Genomic DNA, 14,021 nt, shown 5'->3' with positions numbered 1-14,021 from the left:
TTATATTCTTGGAATGTTACAAATCATAAACAGTCACATGCTGTACCACTTGAAGATGTGTGGTTATTTTAACAGATTGTACAGTTTCACTTCACTTTACTCAGAGCAGCTTCACATCAGCGCATCTGTCATTTTATTACTGAACCAGTTCTGAAGAGTGTGTCCTTTCATATTTGTGATGTTTCAAAGATTTTGGTTCTGTTTGTGTTTGTGGCGTCTGGTTGGTGAGTTTAAATGTGTTTTTAAGATTTCAGTTCTTTCTGCATCAGATTCACTGTTTGTTTTTCTAAATGTTGGTTCTATAAAAACACTGAAGCTCAAACAGCAGCTGCGTTAGTTTCAGTCTGACGTGATTCTCGTCTAGTAAAAAAGTAAAAGTGTTTTCTGTGTTTGATGTTGTGTGGAGCTCAAATCAACTTCCTCCATCAGTAAATGTTTCATTCGAAATCATCAAAACGATTCAATTATTATTAGGATTGGATATTGATTTCAAAAATAAATGTCAAACTGTTTGCTTTATTAAACCATCATTACATTTTTATTTAAAGAATCTTGTTGTGTTTGTTCTTCAGGTGTGTTTGGCATTGATTCAGCGAAGTCGGTGTTAGTGATGGAGGGAGATTCAGTCACTCTGCAGACTGATACAGAACTACAGACTGATCATCTGATAACATGGACATTTGGACGTCCAGAGACTCTTATAGCTCAAATCAATAAAGAAACGGGAAACTTCTCCACATCTGATGGTCCTGATGGGAGATTCAGAGACAGGCTGAAAATGGATCATCAGACCGGATCTCTGACCATCACAAACACCAGAACCGCAGACTCTGGGCGTTATCGAATGACCATCAAAGGCATGAAAGTGACCACATACATATTCAGTGTTGCTGTCATTGGTGAGTCACAATAACAGTCATTTGTGCTGCCAGCTTCATAATAATTTTCTTCAAATATTTTTATACAAATAATTATTTAAGAATTATTTATAAAATAATCAAACCACTTAGTCATTGATACAGATCAGCCACAATATTAAAACCACTGACCAGTGAAGTGAATAACATTGATTATATTGTTACAGTCAATGGCTGGGATATATTATGCAGCATGTGAACAGTCAGTTCTTGAATTTCTTGTGTTGGAAGCAGGAAAAACTTAATGCTGCCTGTGATAGAAAGGTGTCAGAACAGCCTTTTCACCTTCTCAGAAAAAAGGTACAAAAACTGTTACTGAGGCAGTAGTGGTACCCTTTAAAAAGGTGCACCTTTGTACCATATTTACCCCTATTAGTACACTCTAAAAAATGCTGGGTTAAAAACAACCCAAGTTGGGTTGAAAATGGACAAACCCAGCAATTGGGTTGTTTTAACCCAGCGGTAGGGTTAAATGTTTGCCCAACCTAGTTTTATTTAACTCAACTATTGTTTAAAAATTACTGTATTGCTTAATTAAAATTAACCCAAAGTATGTTGGAAATGAACATTTATTAATGTTCAATGAATAATTATTAAACAATAAACATTTATTAAATTGCTTATTAATAAATTTATATTAATAAACTATTAAACTATTAAATTTATATTAACAAAATATTAAAGCTTATTAATAAACATTCACCTTTTGTCTATTATTGTTGCCTCCAATTGCATCTGGTTTTTAATTTCCCAACTATTTTGGGTTCATTTTAAGCTAGCCATATAGCAATTTTTAAACAATAGTTGGTTTAAATAAAACTACCCAGCAGGTTGTGCAAACATTTAACCCAACCGCTGGGTTAAAACAACCCAATCGCTGGGTTTGTCCATTTTCAACCCAACTTGGGTTGTTTTTAACCCAGCATTTTTTTAGAGTGTATCTTAAATGTACATGTTAATACCTAAATGCCATATACACTCATGCTGACAAAAAAAAAAAAAAAAAAAAAAAAAAAAATGCTGACTTAAAAATAACCCAATTTAGGTCATTTTGTCAAAGAAGGCACAACAGCACTGGGTTGTTTTGACTCAGCTGGGTTGGTTTAAAAGCTTGACCCAACATGCTGGGCTGTTTAATTTCACTCATTTAAGGTTCAAAATTCACTATATTGCTGGGTTAAAATAAACCACCATTTGGAAGTTAAAATCTCATACAGAATTACTAACAACAGAGGCAAATGTAAAAATCAAAAGGTGATTAATAAGCAAGAATGCCAAGAAATGTAAACGTCTACATGTGTATATTCAAGCTGTTTGCTAGCTTGCATAGCTCTGAACGTAAAAATGAAAAATCAAGACAAATTCTTGTTTTTCAATTTTTAAGGAAATAAAACAAAAAAGGCACAGTTCTCTTGTTTTTGTGCTTTCAATATTAAAATAAAAATAAAAAACAATGATTTGTTTTTTAACTTGTGTTTGTTCTTCAGGTGTGTCTGGTGATACAGATGCAGTGAAGTCAGTGTCAGTGATGGAGCGAGATTCAGTCACTCTGCAGACTGATACTGAACCACAGACGCATGAGCTGATAATGTGGACATTTGGACATCCAGAGACTCTTATAGCTGTACACGATAAAGAAACTGGAATCTTCTCCACATCTGATGGGAGATTCAGAGAGAGACTGAAGCTGGATCATCAGACTGGATCTCTGACCATCACAAACATCAGAAACACAGACTCTGGAGTTTATGAAGCAAACATCAAGGGCATGACAGAGACCATGTACAGATTCAGCGTTACTGTCTACGGTGAGTCACAATAATCTGTCCTAGGATGTGTACAAGTGAGTGTATTTTGTGCTCTCCTTTTTTTGTTCAGTTTGTTTTCTTGCTCTCAAAATCTGATTAAAGCCGTAGTATTCTAGTAGGACCCGAAGACCTTGATTAGGTTGTTCAGGTGTGTTTGATTAGGCTTGGAGCTAAACTGTGCATTTTCTTGTTTTGTTTTGTTTTGTTTTCAGCTTATCAGCCTGTTCCTGTCATCAGCAGAGACTGTTCTTCATCATCATCAAGTCAGAATTGTTCATTGGTGTGTTCAGCTGTGAATGTGAGTCATGTGACTCTCTCCTGGTACAAAGGAAACAGTTTATTGTCCAGCATCAGTGTGTCTGATCTCAGCATCAGTCTCTCTCTACCTCTGGAGGTGGAATATCAGGATAAAAACACCTACAGCTGTGTGCTGAACAATCCCATCAGCAACCAGACTCAACATCTGGACATCACTCACTTCTGTCACACATGTGCAGGTACGGCAGTGCTGATATTAGTTGATGTCAGCGCTGATATTAGTGTTTATTGACTTGATCTGATCTCAGTTTGATGTTTTTATTCCTCAGACTCTGTCCACTGTTGTGGTCCTACTGAAGCTGTGATCCGATTGGTCCTCTCTGCTCTGGTGGGCGTGGCTACTGTCATTCTTCTGGTTTATGACATCAGATCCAGAAGAGCTGAACAAGATCAAGCACATATTCACACATCAGGTACCTCATCGATGATATCAATAATCACAAACTGATTATACTGTATAAATGTGAGATTTATTATTAATGGCTTCATATATTACTCTTTTTCAGAAAACTTCTGAACTTAGCAGAAGTGACTGCTGATTCATTTATCGTTCTCATAACCACCGTAGAAGATGACTTGAGAAAAATCTAATCTTTCACATTTGATTGAGAGATTTAAAACACATGTAAAAGATCTTGTTTGTCTTTTGAGTGTTGTTATCATTTAGTCAGCACAGGCTAATGATGTTCAGATCAGATGTCTCTAAATTTGAAGTTTGAAAGGCTTTATTGTTTATATTTTCCTCAGATAAAACACAAAGAACTCACTTTACTGCTTCTGCAGTTCATCTGTCATAAGTATTTGCTTGTCTTTATCAATAAAGTTTTCTCACTCTGAGCTTCAAGAATCTCTCCAGGTTTTATTACATTTGTGACGTTGAGCGCCCCCTGGAGGAATACAAACTTAATTTTAACAATTTCAGTGCCCCCTGGAGGAATATTAACTTAATTTTAACAATTTCAGTGCCCCCTGGAGGAATACAAACTTAATTTTAACAATTTCAGCGCCCCCTGGAGGAATGCTAACTTAATTTTTAACAATTTCAGCACTGTGCCACATGTAAAGATTTACATTATAATAGACATTATTTGTAAATGTTTACATTGTTATTAAGTTATTTCTTCTTATACTGCTAGAACATAGTTTTTTTTAATTATTAATTAAATTGATTTGTACCTCTTCAAGATTTTCTGGAGTAATATAGAACTAAAAACAGCTTTGTTAATGTACTGAATAATGTACATTAACTCCCTGAGGTCTGAAAACGCGCCGGCGCGTTTTGCAGGATTTTTTTCACATTGCAGTAAAACAGACTTAAAATACTCTGTCATTTCTTGTCATAGAGACATAAGTAATATATCAATTGAAACTATAGAATGTCTTCTTTTATTTGTGTACACTCAGAGTAAAAACACAATGTTGTGCTTTTTGTAAAATAAAGAAAACTAACATGATGCGTGATCTCTCCTCTCCCTCTGAACGAAGTCCAATCTGATAGTTCTCAGAAAATGAACTGTAACTTATGAATACTAATGACAAAAAAAATGACACTTATGTCTAAAGAAACGTTGAAATGTCAGGTTTTAAATCGTGCAAGTCAAATCGAAAACAAACATTCTCTGTTTATGTAATCTGTATGAAAAGAGACACATGTCAGAAGTCTGTGATTCAGCTCATTACCTGCTAATGCAGCCACGTCCACGGAGCCAGCGCTATTCAGAGGCAATACATGCATTCATCGTCTCAATCGTTTATTTATTGTCTTGAAAAGTGTTTATTTGGATGTTAAAGCCATGGTTAGCGATCTGTAGAAGACATGCCGTTAGTTCCTAGTTCCTTTTCTTCTTTATATGAATTTGTGGCCTAAAGGTGTACAGAGAGTGCCCTCCGGCTGCAAGTATGAATTAAAAACACCATTCCTGAAATGTCCTCTTCTTCTTTAGAATAATTTGTGGACTAAAGGTGTACAGAGAGCGCCCTCCGGCTGCAAGTATGAATTGAAAACACAGTATCCAGCACTCATATTGATGACAATAAATATTACTTCTCAGTATAGAAAATTGATATAAATATATAAGAATCCATCAATATTTCTCCAAATGTGCATGCTTTTAAGCTAAAAGCCTATATGAAATGCCATAGAGGTAACATAATTGTTCAGACACTTTGCATCACAGAAATACATTATATTTTAAAGAATATAATAGAATACCACTATTTTAAATTGTAATAATATTTCACAGTATTGCTGTTTATGATGAGCTGAGACATTATTACAGAGGGTTTTTTTCACAGCCTACCTGACTGAAAGGCCTCATTAATATGCAAGTCATTTCAGGTCATTATTATGTGATTCTTTTGTCTTCTCAGGTGTAAATGGCCCATTATTCATGCAGATTCATGCCTCCACACATACTGTGTTTCTTGACAAAAAGTGTCTTACAAAAACTAAATAAATATATTGTTTTATATGAAGGAGTAGGCAGCATAATTTTTACATAATTCTGAAGCAAAAACTCTAGTCTACAACCTCCAATACACAATAGTCTTGTGAACACAGATTTAATATAGTTTTTTTGGCCTTATTTCAGTGACTTAAGTTTTTTGTTTTTTCAATAACCACGCATAAACATTATTCCTTCAAAAATACAAACATGTACATACATGTTCCTCACATATTACTGTAGCCTAGTTTGTGCTGAATACAGTGTAATGACACTTTTGTCATTTATATGTTTATGAACAACTGAAAAAAGCACAAATGTCAGGGCATGCCAAAACTTCCCCAAGCCCCAAATCAGCCTCAGACTCCAGAGGGTAAATTAAATGAGTTTGTTTCCTTTTCAGAGTTTCTCAAAGTTGCGTATAGCTTTATCTGACACTGAACACCTTTTACTTGAGAATACTGAATCCTGTTTCGCTCAATGCCTTTCACCGAACAAGGATGAGCTGCAGGGGACCTGCCTGAAAGTTTTAAGTATGCCTAGTAAGACCTTGAATAGCCTTGATTAGGTTCAGGTGTGTTTAATAAGTGCTAAACTCTGCAGGACAGTGGCCCTCCAGGAGCAGGACTGGACTCACCTGGTTTAAACTCTCTGTTTAGCTTTTTATGTGCTGCAGCGTCACACCAAAGGCTTGACTGTATTGAAGGAGATGCTTATGCTCAGCTCGCCTCACAATAACAGCATGAAGATATACATTCCCTATAGCGTCAGGGTTGAGAGACCCTTTCGAAAGGCAATGTCTCTGGTTACTAATGTAACCTCGCTCCTTGAGAGGGGAATGAGATGTGTTCATGCTTTGTTACCTACTCAGGATTTTATGTCTTTTCTTGTTCAGGCAAAATATACAGAGGCAATGGCGTGTTATATAGGGTGCTCCATGCCCCCTGTCTTCATGCACTTGAGAACCATTGACCACTGCAAGACGATGCTGTTAAATGAATCAGGCAGTAGTAACTGTGGAAGCACGCCATCACAGTCTGTGATTGTTTCTCCTCTCAACGGTTCATCCAGCAGGAGGTGCTCTGCACTTCACAGGCGTTTTTCTCTCGTTGGAGGTGTTGGTGCACTAAAATGTGTGTTTTTTTTTTCTTTCTAAGCCTTGCTACTGTTATATACATAGTAAACAGTTAAAACATGAGGATTAGTGTGTAAGCTTATCGTGCCTAAATTTCAGGAAACTCTGATCCAGGCCACTCCACTTCTCCCCACTAAGCAAATTTACAGCCACGGATCCATCCATATGCAGTAAAACACACGTTCACACCTTTAGACAACTTAGCAACTGTATTTCACACATCTTTGGATTGTGAGAGAAACCAGATCTGAAGGAAAGACTTTCTGGCTCAGCTCAGACTCGAACCAGGAACCTTCTTGTTGTGAGGAGACAGTGTTTCCCACTGAGACACTTGTGCTGCCCTTACACACTGACTTAAAATACACATACTTTTTCATGTTTGTATGTAAAATAAAATAAAATAAATACATTTACAGGTACAAAACTCTGTTTCGACTGATGCTGAAATGTACAACACACACAGCAGTGAACACTGATCTGTGTTTATATGAGTCCAATCTACACAATGTTAAAAGAGACACTGAAACACTGTTGAAGTAATGAGATAGTTAATGATCAAATAACTGATGATTGAGCATTTGGTAAAATCAACTGAAGATAAAAGACATTAAATCTCTGAAGATCTGATTCAACAACTCCACAAACAGCATTACCAGCTTCACTTATTACTAACCAGACTGACTTTATTTCTGTCACACGTCTACAGAAGATCTTATTGAGAATTAACAGAGGTTTAGATGCTGATGTTTGTTTCATTTGAAGTCACCATATTGGTGTTCAGTGTTTGCTTTAGTTTGGATCTTAGTCCTCGTACTTTTTGTGTTTGCTTTTCTTTGGCTGTTTTCAAATTCATATTGAAAGTGAAAATGGTTTGCCATATGAATACACCTATTGTGTAGATAAGCAGCACTGTGATTGACCAATGAAATCTTTAGAATCGGCTGCAGGGCGGAGTTTTATTTATGGAATGAGATTCATTTTATGGAATCATGTGGACTAGAGGGCGTGATTCTTTTTGTAATCTGATCACTTATCAACAACTGTCTGAACAAAGCACTTTGAGAATGAATTGAACTTTCACAAGCTGGGAGAGAGGTCTATTTAGGACAAAAAGGAAAACAAAAATGAAAGATGGCAAAGCCAGTGACCGAGGGAGAATCAGTCACTTTATACACAGGTGTAATCGCAAATAACCTACATGACGTGATGACGTGGTCTTAATTATATTCTCATTGCTGAATTCACTGGATATCAGAGTAAGATCTGTACCTCATAAAGAGATTCACTGTTACTGGCACTGGTAAGTATCATTTAGTCATTCAGTGCAGTTTTTCAACATTTATTGTTTCACTGGCCTGTTTGACAGTTTTCTGATTTGATAACAAATACATTCTGTTTTTAAGACATTAACAATTCACAATAGTCATAATGTTACGATAGAGACACCGGAGGCAGATGTAAAAGCAACAATGGTTTGTTTATTGGTGTTAACAGCAGAGCAACAGGTAAGGGAGTGATGTTAAGCAGTTCTTGGATGTGAATGAGACGGTAATACTGTCCTTTCGTTGTATTTCAGATGCAGATGGAGACTGGCGCTGGAGACTGATGGCGGAGACACTCACACACACAGGCAGGTAGGAACACGAGGAGTACAGGAGACGAAGGAGACGATGGAGACGAATGGAGCAGGTAAGTATAGCGTCTGGAGTCCTTGAGGTACGCATACATATAGTAGTAGTGCAAACGAGACCGGACAGTGAGTGTGTGTGAGTGTGGGGTTTATATGCAGGAGGTGATGATGGTGTTGATGAACTTCAGGTGGCGGTGATTAGTAGGCTGGTGATTGAGTGCGTGGGTAAGGGAGTGAGGTGGAACCTGACGTGTCTGTGACAATACCCCCCCTCCCACGGCCCGCTCCTGAGGGCCGAGGACCCCGATGTCGTGGTAGTCGTCCTCTAGGGCGTGGGGCAGGTCTGTCCGGGTGGTTGGTGTGGAAAGTCTGTAACAGACTAGGATCAAGGATATCATTCTTGGGGACCCATGAGCGTTCCTCGGGGCCATAGCCTTCCCAATCGACCAGGTATTCCAATTGACCACCACGGCGCCGGGAATCCAGAATCTCATGAACCACGTAGGCAGTACCATCATCCAGGATGAGTGGAAGGGGGGGGCTCGACGGCTGCCACGTCAGGTTCTGTGGAAGGAAGATCAGAAGGGTGGTGAGGCTTTAGTAGTGAGACATGGAATGTGGGATGAATTCTCTTATACTGTGCAGGGAGTTGGAGGCGGTACGTGACTGGGTTGATCTGTCGAATGATGGTGAACGGGCCAATGAAGCGGGGGCTCAGCTTCTTGCAGGGCAGACGCATATTGATGTCTCTGGTGGACAGCCAGACCTTCTGCCCCGGTTGGTAGATAGGGGCGTCAGAGCGCCGAAGGTCGGCTGCCATCTTGCGTCTGCGCAGGGCTCTCTGCAGTTGGTGGTGAGCCGAGTCCCAAACCCTCTCGCTCTGCAGTGGTCATGGCGGTAGGTAGACCCTCCAGGGGGATCAAACGGCAGGATTTAGAGAAGCGGTCTACAACTACCAGGATGCAAGTGTGACCATCAGACTCGGGGAGATCAGTGACAAAGTCCACTCCCAGGTGTGACCAGGGTCTCTCAGGAACGGGCAGAGGATTGAGCTTGCCGGTGGGAAGATGGCATGGGCTCTTGGAGATGGCGCACTCCCTGCAGCCCTGCACGTACCTTCTGACGTCGTTGGCCATGTTGGGCCACCAAAAGTGTTGTTTGAGCAACGAGAGGGTCTCATTGACCCCCGGGTGGCCAGTGCCAAGTGAAGAGTGAGCGGTGTGCAGAAGTGGAGTGCGACGTGACGTATTGCAAGCCTTGGGGGCAACCCGGCGGAGTGAGGAGGCATTGGAGGAGGGTAAGGTCTCTTCCGACCACTGGATGGGGCTCACGAAGATTGATTCAGGCAGGATAGTTTTTGGAGTTTCAGTTTTCTCTTCTGGAGCATGGAGACGAGACAAAGCATCAGCTTTTGTATTTTTGGAACCTGGGTGGTAGGATATGGAGAAGTTAAATCATGAAAAGAACATGGCCCAGCGAGCTTGGCGAGGGTTGAGTCTTTTAGCAGCCTTCAAATACTCAAGGTTTTTGTGATCAGTGAGAACTTGGAAGGGATGGTTGGCCCCCTCCAACCAATGCCTCCATTCTTCCAGGGCAAGCTTGACGGCCAGGAGCTCACGGTCACCGATGTCGTAGTTGACCTCCGCCGGGTTGAGCTTGCGGGAGAAGAAGGCACATGGATGGAAAGGTAAGTCCGGGTTAGGGTGGCCAAGGAGGGGAGCGGTGGTGAAGGCTCTCTTGAGGGTCTCAAAGGCGTTGGTGGCTTGTTGGGACCAGGACAGAGACTTGGGCTGATGACGTAGCAGGTTGGTGAGTGGGCTGACGATGGTGCTGTAATCCTTGATGAAGCGACGGTAGAAATTGGAGAATCCGAGGAAGCGTTGGAGTTCTTTTATGGTTGTAGGAGTGGGCCAGGTCTGGATAGCGGAGACCTTCCCCTCGTCCATCCGGATGCCACTGTGATCAATCACGTACCCCAGGAAATGGACAGAGGGCTGGTGGAAGGAGCACTTCTCTGCTTTGAGGAACAGGTGGTATTGCCGTAAGCGTTGGAGGACCTCCGCAACGTGGTGGCGATGTTCGGCCAAGCTCCGGGAGTAACTGAGGATGTCGTCTATATACACCAGCACGAACTTGTGGAGAAACTCCCGGAGCACCTTGTGGATGAAATCCTGGAATACGGAGGGGGCGTTGACCAGGCCATACGGCATGACAAGGTATTCATAGTGGCCGGTGGGCATGACGAAGGCGGTCTTCCACTCGTCCCCCTCACGTATCCGGATGAGGTTATACGCGCTGCGGAGGTCCAACTTGGTGAACACAGTGGCACCGCTGAGATGTTCCAGGGCCGTTGGGACGAGGGGAAGTGGATAGCGGAACTTGATGGTGATTTTGTTGAGGGCACGGTAATCGATGCAGGGCCGCAAGCCTCTGTCCTTCTTAGCCACAAAGAAAAAGCTTGAAGCAGCAGGGGAAGTAGACGGGCGGACGTATCCTTGGTTAAGGGCCTCTTTGATGTATTCCTCCATGGCCTTCTCCTCCGGTAATGACAGGGAGTAGATGCGTCCCCTGGGCACTGGCTCACCCGGTAACAGATCGATGGCACAGTCCCATGGCCGGTGTGGAGGTAGCTTGGAGGCGCGTTGCGGGCAGAAGACGTCACTGAAGGGGGCGTAGTCAGGTGGGACATCCACGGAACGCTTCTCTACAGGACTTTCGATGGATGTGGCATTGATGGAGAGAGTCTTGGAGAGTGGAGAGCTTGGAACAGGAAGTACTGGGAAGCAGTCGGAGAAACAGTGGTCGCCCCACTTCAGGACTTCGCCCGTGCGCCAGGAGATGGTGGGACTGTGTTGTTCAAGCCACGGGCGCCCTAGAACCACGTCAGCGGTGGACTCCTCCAGAACCAGCAGATGGATGTTCTCCGTATGAAGTATACCCACTCGTAGTTGAAGAGGTCCCACACAGCGACGGATAGTCTTACGGCTCAGGGGTTTGCCCGTGATGGAGTGGACCTGATAGTTAATCAGAGACAGGGAGGTCTTGAGCTTGAGGTGTCGACAGAGGGCGCCGGAGATGAAGTTTCCTGCTGACCCTGAATTGAGGAGCGCCACCACTGGAACAGAGGCATTAGCAGCAGTAAGGTTTACAATAGTAGTGAGTGGTTTCATTTTTTGAATGGAGGGAATGATTGCACTCACCACGGGCCGAGGAGGACGAGTTGGGCATGCGGAGATTACATGCCCCGGAGATCCACAATATAAACATAAATTCAGGGTCAGCCTTCTCTGTCTTTCAGCTGTAGTGAGACGTGAATGATTCACTTGCATAGGTTCACTTGCTGGTTCTGGAGAGCTGACGGGTTCGGACCGACGGAGGAGGATGTTGGAGAGTGGCTGGCCCTGGTGCTCGAGGAGACACGACTGCATATGAGAACCCACGCGGATGGCGAGTTGGATGAATGGAGTCCTATGGAGTCCTTGTATGCAGCGAGATGCAACCGCACATTAGGCTCCAATCCTTGATGAAAGGTGGTGATGAGGGCTTGTTCATTCCATCCGCTGGTGGCGGCTAGCGTTCTGAACTGCAAGGCATATTCGTTAACAGAGTTATTTCCTTGTTTTAAATTGTAAAGCTTCTCACCAGTCGAAGAATCTGCCAGAGGTTTCCCGAAAACCTCACGGAAGTGAGAGACGAACGCCGAATATGACTTTACAACAGAGCCTTTCTGAGTTCACAGTGAATCCGCCCATTGAAGGGCCTTACCTTGCAGTTGGGAGATTATGAACGCAATTTTAGCCGTGTCGGTGGGGTAGAGGTGCGGTTGCATCTCCAGGACCAGTTCACATTGAAGGAGAAATCCGCTGCATTCCTCCGCTGATCCAGAGTAGGGCGCCGGTTTGACCATGGGACTCGCGGTAAACGCTGGAGAAAGAGCGGTGATGGTGGGTGCGGAAGCTGCAGCGTTGGTGGGTGACGGTGAAGGTGGTTGTGGGGTGAGTGCTCGGCGCAGTGCGTCCACGAGCTCCTGGAACGGGTCGGTGGTGCTCATGCTGATGACTGTTGTTGTGGTCCGGTCTTCTGTTACGATAGAGACACCGGAGGCAGATGTAAAAGCAACAATGGTTTGTTTATTGGTGTTAACAGCAGAGCAACAGGTAAGGGAGTGATGTTAAGCAGTTCTTGGATGTGAATGAGACGGTAATACTGTCCTTTCGTTGTATTTCAGATGCAGATGGAGACTGGCGCTGGAGACTGATGGCGGAGACACTCACACACACAGGCAGGTAGGAACACGAGGAGTACAGGAGACGAAGGAGACGATGGAGACGAATGGAGCAGGTAAGTATAGCGTCTGGAGTCCTTGAGGTACGCATACATATAGTAGTAGTGCAAACGAGACCGGACAGTGAGTGTGTGTGAGTGTGGGGTTTATATGCAGGAGGTGATGATGGTGTTGATGAACTTCAGGTGGCGGTGATTAGTAGGCTGGTGATTGAGTGCGTGGGTAAGGGAGTGAGGTGGAACCTGACGTGTCTGTGACACATAATTGTGCCATAAACATTTCCTGTTTCCCATTTATCAGTCGATCTCTATAATAATGTCTGTCTGTTATTACAGCTCCGGGTCTGTCTTCAGGTACTATGCAAGGATTATTAGTCGGTATTATTGTTCGTTATGTTGTTGGTAGTGTTGTCACTATGCCAGTGACTGATTTACTGTTGCCATGTCAGATGTGCACGAAGACGACAGAATGGCAAGTATTACATACGGATTATTTAACAAAAAATATGAGATTTGATATACAATTTAATGTGCATTTAATTGAGTTTGTTATTATTGTTCAAGCAGGCATCATGATACAGTACCATAATCAGGTAAGATTTATTGCCGTCATACAGAAGATTACAGCATGATTTGGTTTGTCAGTCTGAAGATTCATTAGCATCCCACATTAAATACATTGTGTTTGTGTAACTCTTCTTTCAGGAGAATTATGTTGAAGCCTCACCCCTAATCTGAGCAACACTTTATTGATGGCTTCAGCTGAGGCGACGTCCCCTAATCACACTTAGATTTGAGACTGAGACACCACTGTAATATTATTATCATTATGGGACTTTCATTGAAGAGAAAATGGAACGAGACCAGATCAAGCTCACAGAGATGTGTACAAATAAGCAAATGAACATTGGAAGGCAGCTGTCCTTCAGCATTCAGGTACTTCAGGTTTTGTTGCTGTTACTGGAAAAGGCAGGTTTTGTCATGATGCTAATGTTCCTACCAGCATTTTAACTTTTTTAGCGTGCCTTTCTTGGTCACCCACTCAGGCTGCAGAATGTAAATTCAAGTTGATAAAACACTCTTTCTGTGATGTTTGGCAGGAGGAATGTTACAGCTTTTTTTTTTTTTTTATCCTTTTTTAAAATAAAAAAGTCTTCATATATTTGTATCTTTGGTATACTTTTTTATCTTTGGTGAAATGTGCAAAAATGAGTCACAATAAACATGAGTATTAAATCAGATCTGATTCTCATAATGGCTTGTGTCATGATTTAAATGATCGTTGAGTATCTATGTACATTTTGAATGTGATGCACCAAAGTTTCACCTTTAGCATTTACGTTTTTTTTTTTTTTTGGAAAGGGGAATTCCTGGTTATGACAGTAGTGTAGTAGTACAGTATCTAGTGTTTTTACAAAAAATTACTACGGAACAGTCGCAAATAGCAACAGTTACTATTATGACTAACACTACAGTATGGTGTAG

At 42.1% G+C, this 14,021-nt stretch overlaps 2 long non-coding RNA genes across 2 annotated transcripts; both read left to right on the top strand.

The window, feature by feature from the left end:
- Window positions 1-3,207: 3,207 nt before the first annotated feature.
- LOC125263317 lies at window positions 3,208-4,091 on the top strand. Its single transcript, XR_007183796.1, has 3 exons — window positions 3,208-3,222; window positions 3,313-3,456; window positions 3,550-4,091. It is a non-coding gene; the product is annotated as an uncharacterized LOC125263317 (long non-coding RNA).
- An 8,907-nt stretch (window positions 4,092-12,998) lies between these two features.
- Window positions 12,999-13,777, top strand: LOC125263313. Its single transcript, XR_007183792.1, has 2 exons — window positions 12,999-13,129; window positions 13,242-13,777. It is a non-coding gene; the product is annotated as an uncharacterized LOC125263313 (long non-coding RNA).
- The last annotated feature ends 244 nt before the right edge of the window (window positions 13,778-14,021 follow it).

The sequence above is a fragment of the Megalobrama amblycephala genome, linkage group LG2, assembly GCF_018812025.1.
Source record: "Megalobrama amblycephala isolate DHTTF-2021 linkage group LG2, ASM1881202v1, whole genome shotgun sequence".
Taxonomy (NCBI): domain Eukaryota; kingdom Metazoa; phylum Chordata; class Actinopteri; order Cypriniformes; family Xenocyprididae; genus Megalobrama; species Megalobrama amblycephala.
This window is presented reverse-complemented; position numbering and strand designations above follow the sequence as displayed.